The sequence below is a fragment of the Procambarus clarkii genome, chromosome 1 (assembly GCF_040958095.1).
Source record: "Procambarus clarkii isolate CNS0578487 chromosome 1, FALCON_Pclarkii_2.0, whole genome shotgun sequence".
Taxonomy (NCBI): Eukaryota; Metazoa; Arthropoda; class Malacostraca; order Decapoda; family Cambaridae; genus Procambarus; species Procambarus clarkii.
In genome coordinates this window covers 25,560,539-25,567,498 of record NC_091150.1, presented here as the reverse complement: position 1 = coordinate 25,567,498, position 6,960 = coordinate 25,560,539, and positions in this window count along the sequence as shown.

Here is a 6,960-nt window from a genome sequence, read left to right as displayed (position 1 = left end):
CTAATAATTCCACACTTAACATAAAATTTAACCCTCCCATATATTACTAGTGGGGATCAAGCCCCAAGGTTTATTGATTAGCATGATCGATCCAGACCTCGGTTATTGCTCAGTGGCAATGGTCTGGTGGTGGCAGCGCAAGGCGATTCTAGAGTTTTGCTAGACGTCTATTTCACGTCATAAGGGTTGTAGAATCTTAATCCGGTCAAGTGGCTTAAGACCACGTGGCGTGGGGTGGGCTCAGGTATAGCTCTGGGGTTCCCTTGGTGTGAGTAAGTGACCACGTGGCGTGGGGTCGGCTCAGGTATAGCTCTGGGGTTCCCTTGGTGTGAGTAAGTGAACACGAGGCGTGGGGTGGGCTCAGGTATAGCTCTGGGGTTCCCTTGGTGTGAGTAAGTGACCACGTGGCGTGGGGTGGGCTCAGGTATAGCTCTGGGGTTCCCTGGGTGTGAGTAAGTGACCACGTGGCGTGGGGTCGGCTCAGGTATAGCTCTGGGGTTCCCTTGGTGTGAGTAAGTGAACACGTGGCGTGGGGTCGGCTCAGGTATAGCTCTGGGGTTCCCTTGGTGTGAGTAAGTGAACACGTGGCGTGGGGTGGGCTCAGGTATAGCTCTGGGGTTCCCTGGGTGTGAGTAAGTGACCACGTAGCGTGGGGTGGGCATAGGTATAGCTCTGGGGTTCCCTTGGTGTGAGTAAGTGACCACGTGGCGTGGGGTGGGCTCAGGTATAGCTCTGGGGTTCCCTTGGTGTGAGTAAGTGAACACGTGGCGTGGGGTGGGCTCAGGTATAGCTCTGGGGTTCCCTGGGTGTGAGTAAGTGAACACGTGGCGTGGGGTCGGCTCAGGTATAGCTCTGGGGTTCCCTTGGTGTGAGTAAGTGAACACGAGGCGTGGGGTGGGCTCAGGTATAGCTCTGGGGTTCCCTTGGTGTGAGTAAGTGAACACGAGGCGTGGGGTGGGCTCAGGTATAGCTCTGGGGTTCCCTTGGTGTGAGTAAGTGAACACGAGGCGTGGGGTGGGCTCAGGTATAGCTCTGGGGTTCCCTGGGTGTGAGTAAGTGAACACGTGGCGTGGGGTCGGCTCAGGTATAGCTCTGGGGTTCCCTTGGTGTGAGTAAGTGACCACGTGGCGTGGGGTGGGCTCAGGTATAGCTCTGGGGTTCCCTTGGTGTGAGTAAGTGACCACGTGGCGTGGGGTGGGCTCAGGTATAGCTCTGGGGTTCCCTGGGTGTGAGTAAGTGACCACGTGGCGTGGGGTGGGCACAGGTATAGGTCTGGGGTTCCCTGGGTGAGAGTAAGTGAACAAAGAATACGGGGGGGGGGGGGGTTGACGGTAACAAGAGAAGTAGAGAGAGGGGAACCCTCACCCGTGTTACATTTGGTCCCGCCTCTCAACTGTCAGTCAACTGGTGTACAGGTTCCTGAGCCTACTGGGCTCTATCATATCTACACTTGAAACTGTGTATGGAGTCACCCTCCACCACATCACTTCCTAGTGCATTCCATTTGTTAACTACTCTGACACTGAAAAAATTCTTTCTAACGTCTCTGTGGCTCATCTGGATACTCAGTTTCCACCTGTGTCCCCTTGTTCGTGTCCCACCCGTGCTGAAGAGTTTGTCTTTCTCCACTTTGTCAATTCCCCTGAGAATTTTGTAGGTGGTTATCATGTCTCCCCTTACTCTTCTGTTTTCCAGAGATGTGAGGTTCAGCTCCTTTAGCCTTTCCTCGTAGCTCATTCCTCTCAGTTCCGGGACGAGCCTGGTGGCATACCTCTGAATCTTCTCTAACTTTGTCTTGTGTTTAACTAGGTATGGACTCCAGGCTGGAGCTGCATGCTCCAGGATTGGTCTTACATAAGTGGTATACAGGGTTCTGAAAGATTTCTTACACAAGTTTCTAAAGAACAATAACGTGGCTAAAGTATATTGACCAGACCACACACTAGAAGGTTAAGGGACGACGACGTTTCGGTCCGTCCTGGACCATTCTCAAGTCGATTGTCGACAATCAACTTGAGAATGGTCCAGGACGGACCGAAACGTCGTCGTCCCTTCACCTTCTAGTGTGTGGTCTGGTCAACTTTCTAAAGGCAGTTCTTATGTTGGCCAGTCTAGCATATGCCGCTGAAGATATTATTTTGATGTGGGCCTCTGGGGACAGGTTCGGTGTGATATCAACCCCCAGATCTTTCTCTCTATTTGACTCTTGCAGGATTTCACCTCCCAGATGATACCCGTGTGTGTGTGTGTGTGTGTGTGTGTGTGTGTGTGTGTGTGTGTGTGTGTGTGTGTGTGTGTGTGTGTGTGTGTGTGTGTGTGTGTGTGTGTGTGTGTGTGTGTGTGTGTGTGTTTGTGTGTGTGTGTGTGTGTGTGTGTGTGTGTGTGTGTGTGTGTGTGTGTGTGTGTGTGTGTGTGTGTGTGTGTGTGTGTGTGTGTGTGTGTGTGTGTGTGTGTGTGTGTGTGTGTGTGTGTGTGTGTGTGTGTGTGTAATTACCTAAGTGTAGTTACAGGATGAGAGCTACACTCGTGGTGTCCCGTCTTCCCAGCACTCTTTGTCATATAACGCTTTGAAACTACTGACGGTCTTGGCCTCCACCACCTTCTCACCTAACTTGTTCCAACCGTCTACCACTCTGTTTGCGAAAGTGAATTTTCTTATATTTCTTCGGCATCTGTGTTTAGCTAGTTTAAATCTATGACCTCTTGTTCTTAAACTTCCAGGTCTCAGAAAATCTTCACTATCGATTTTATCAATTCCTGTTACTATTTTGTATGTAGTGATCATATCACCTCTTTTTCTTCTGTCTTCTAGTTTTGGCATATTTAATGCCTCTAACCTCTCCTCGGAGCTCTTGCCCTTCAGTTCCGGGAGCCACTTAGTAGCATGTCTTTGCACCTTTTTCAGTTTGTTGATGTGCTTCTTAAGATATGGGCACCACACAACCGCTGCATATTCTAGCTTGGGCCTAACAAAAGTCGTGAACAATTTCTTTAGTATATTGCCATCCATGTATTTAAAAGCAATTCTGAAGTTAGAAAGCGTGGCATAGGCTCCTCGCACAATATTCTTTATGTGGTCCTCAGGTGATAGTTTTCTATCTAGAACCACCCCTAGATCTCTTTCTTTATCAGAATTCTTTAAAGATTTCTCACATAATATATAGGTTGTGTGAGGTCTATGTTCTCCTATTCCACATTCCATAACATGGCATTTATTAACATTAAATTCCATTTGCCAAGTGGTGCTCCATATACTTATTTTGTCCAGGTCATCTTGAAGGGCATGACAATCATCTAAGTTTCTTATTCTTCCTATTATCTTAGCATCATCAGCAAACATGTTCATGTAATTCTGTATATCAACTGGTAGATCATTTATGTAGACAATAAACATCACTAGTGCAAGAACTGAACCCTGTGGTACTCCACTTGTGACATTTCTCCAGTCCGATACATTGCCTCTGATCACTGCCCTCATTTTTCTATCAGTCAGAAAATTTTTCATCCATGTTAGAAGCTTACCTGTCACCCCTCCAATATTTTCCAGTTTCCAGAACAACCTCTTATGTGTGTGTGTGTGTGTGTGTGTGTGTGTGTGTGTGTGTGTGTGTGTGTGTGTGTGTGTGTGTGTGTGTGTGTGTGTGTGTGTGTGTGTGTGTGTGTGTGTGTGTGTGTGTGTGTGTGTGTGTGTGTGTGTGTGTGTGTGTGTGTGTGTGTGTGTGTGTGTGTGTGTGTGTGTGTGTACTTACCTCGTAATCGCCCAGTATACCTTGCGTGTGTGTGTGTGTGTGTATACTCATCAAGAATACCTTGTGTGTGTGTGTGTGTTTTGTGTACTCACCTAGTTGTGCTTGCGGGGGTTGAGCTCTGGCTCTTTGGTCCCGCCTCTCAACCGTCAATCAACAGGTGTACAGGTTCCTGAGCCTATTGAGCTCTATCATATCTACACTTGAAACTGTGTATGGAGTCAGTCTCCACCACATTACTTCCTAATGCATTCCTAATGGCTCATTTGGGCACTCAGTTTCCACCTGTGTCCCCTAGTGCGTGTGCCCCTTGTGTTAAATAACCTGTCTTTATCAACCCTGTCGATTCCCTTGAGAATCTTGAATGTGGTGATCATGTCCCCCTAACTCTTCTGTCTTCCAACGAAGTGAGGTTTAATTTCCGTAGTCTCTCCTTGTAGCTCATACCTCTCAGCTCGGGTACTAGTCTGGTGGCAAACCTTTGAACCTTTTTCAGTTTAGTCTTATGCTTGACTAGATATGGACTCCATGCTGGAGCCGCATACTCCAGAATTGGTCTGACATATGTGGTATATAATGTTCTGAAAGATTCCTTACACAAGTTTCTAAAGGCCGTTCTTATGTTAGCCAAACTGGCATATGCTGCTGATGTTATCCTCTTGATATGAGCTTTAGGGGACAGGTCTGGCGTGATATCAACCCCAGGTCTTTCTCTCTCCCTGACTCTTGAAGTATCTCATCTCCCAAATGATACCTTGTATCTGGTCTCCTGCTTCCTACCCGTATCTTCATTACATTACATTTGCTTGGGTAACAACCATTCTTAACAACCATTTGTTCGACCATTCCTGCAGCTTGTCCAGGTCTTCTTGAAGCCTCAAGCTGTCCTCCTCTGTCTTAATCCTTCTCATAATTTTGGCGTCGTCAGCAAACATTGAGAGGAATGAGTCTATACCCTCTGGGAGATCATATACGTATATCAGAAACAGGATAGGTCCAAGCACAGAGCCCTGTGGGACTCCACTGGTGACTTCACGCTATTCTGAGGTCTCACCCCTAACTGAAACTCTCTGCTTCCTATTGCTTAGGTACTCCCTTATCCACTGGAGCGCCCTACCAGTTACTCCTGCCTGTTTCTCCAGCTTATGCATCAACCTTTTATGGGGTACTGTGTCAAAGGCTTTCCGACTGTGCAAAAAATGCAGTCCGCCCATCCTTCTCTTTCTTGCTTAATCTTTGTCACCTGATCATAGAATTCTATCAAGCCTGTAAGGCAAGATTTACCCTTCCTGAACCCATGTTGGTGGGTTGTCACGAAGTCTCTTCTCTCCAGATGTGTTATTAGGTTTTTTCTCACAATCTTCTCCATCACCTTGCATGGTATACAAGTTAAGGACACTGGCCTGTAGTTCAATGCCTCTTGTCTGTCACCCTTTTTGTATATTGGGACTACATTAGCAGTCTTCCATATTTCTGGTAGGTCTCCCATTTCCAGTGACCTACTATACACTATGGAGAGTGGCAAGCAAAGTGCTCCTGCACACTCTTTCAATACCCATGGTGAGATTCCGTCCGGCCCAACAGCTTTTCTGACATCCAGCTCCAATAATTGCTCCTTGACCTCATCTCTTGTAATTTCGAACCTTTCCAAGGTCACCTGGTTTGCTGCCACCTCTCCTAGCGCCATGACTTCTCCCTGTTCTATTGTAAAGACCTCCTGGAACCTTTTGTTGAGTTCTTCATGCACCTCTTTGTCATTCTTTGTGTACCTGTCCTCGCCCACCCTAAGTTTCATCACCTGTTCCTTCACTGTTGTCTTCCTTCTGATATGACTGTGTAGTAGCTTTGGTTCAGTCTTGGCTTTATTAGCTATATCATTTTCATACCTTTTCTCAGCTGCTCTTCTCACACTAACATACTTGTTCCTGGTTCTCTGGTATCTCTCTCTACTTCCTGGTGTTCTGTTATTACGGAAGTTCCTCCATGCCCTTTTGTTCAGCTCCTTTGCTTTCACACATTCCTTATTAAACCACGAATTCTTCCTTTGCTTCTCTGTTTTTTCCTGTCGGATTGGGACAAACCTGCTTACAGCCTCCTGACATTTTTGGGTGACATAGTCCATCATGTCTTGTACGGACTTGGTTCCGAGTTCTGTGTCCCAATGTATATCCCATAGGAATTTATTCATCTTCTCATAGTTTCCCTTTTGATACGCCAGCCCTTTGTTTCCCAGTTCTTTTTTGGGGGTGATAATTCCCTGCTCAACCAGGTACTCAAAGCTCAATACACTATGATCACTCATTCCCAAGGGGGCTTCCAACTTAACTTCCCTTATATCCGACTCATTTAGGGTAAATATCAGATCAAGCAAGGCTGGTTCATCCCCTCCTCTCATTCTTGTCGGTCCCTTGACGTGTTGACTTAGAAAGTTTCTTGTTGCCACATCCAGCAGCTTAGCTCTCCATGTGTCTGGGCCTCCATGTGGGTCTCTGTTCTCCCCATCTATCTTCCCATGGTTGAAGTCTCCCATGATTAGTAGTCTGGATCCGTTCCTGTTAGCCACAGAAGCTGTTCTCACTAATATATTGATGGTGGCCAAGTTGTTTCTATCATATTCCTGTCTGGGTCTTCTGTCATTCGGCGGGGGGCTATATATGACTAATATTATAATTTTCTGTCCTCCAGTTTCTATGGTGCCTGATATGTAGTCACTGAAACCTTCACAGTTCTGAATTACCATCTACACGACCTCCTCCTTTCCCTTCTCTCTCTTTCCTCACTACATAGTAGCCCTATAGAAACACTGTGTTTGTTATAGTTTTCGTTAGCTTTGTTTCTGTGAGTGCTATTATGTCTGGGTTTTCTTCTAGTGCCCATTCTCCGAGTTCACTTGTTTTATTTGTAATCCCATCTATGTTAGTGTACATTGCCTTGAAGCTCACTTTCTTCTGTTCATTTTCTTGTTCCTTTCTTGGCGAGCATTCTGCTGGTGTGGGAAACTGTTCCGTGGGTGAAAAGATCTGTGAGGTGGTTTGCAGGGTCTCAGAGGATTTTGGGGTGGGGGGTGGGGGTTTAAGGGAAGGGGGGACAGGTAGGGTGTGGGGGTTTAAGGGAAGGGGAGACAGGTAGGGTGTGGGGGTTTAAGGGAAGGGGAGACAGGTAGGGTGTGGGTTAAGGAGATAGGGGGGACATGGAGGATACTGGGTGAGGGGGG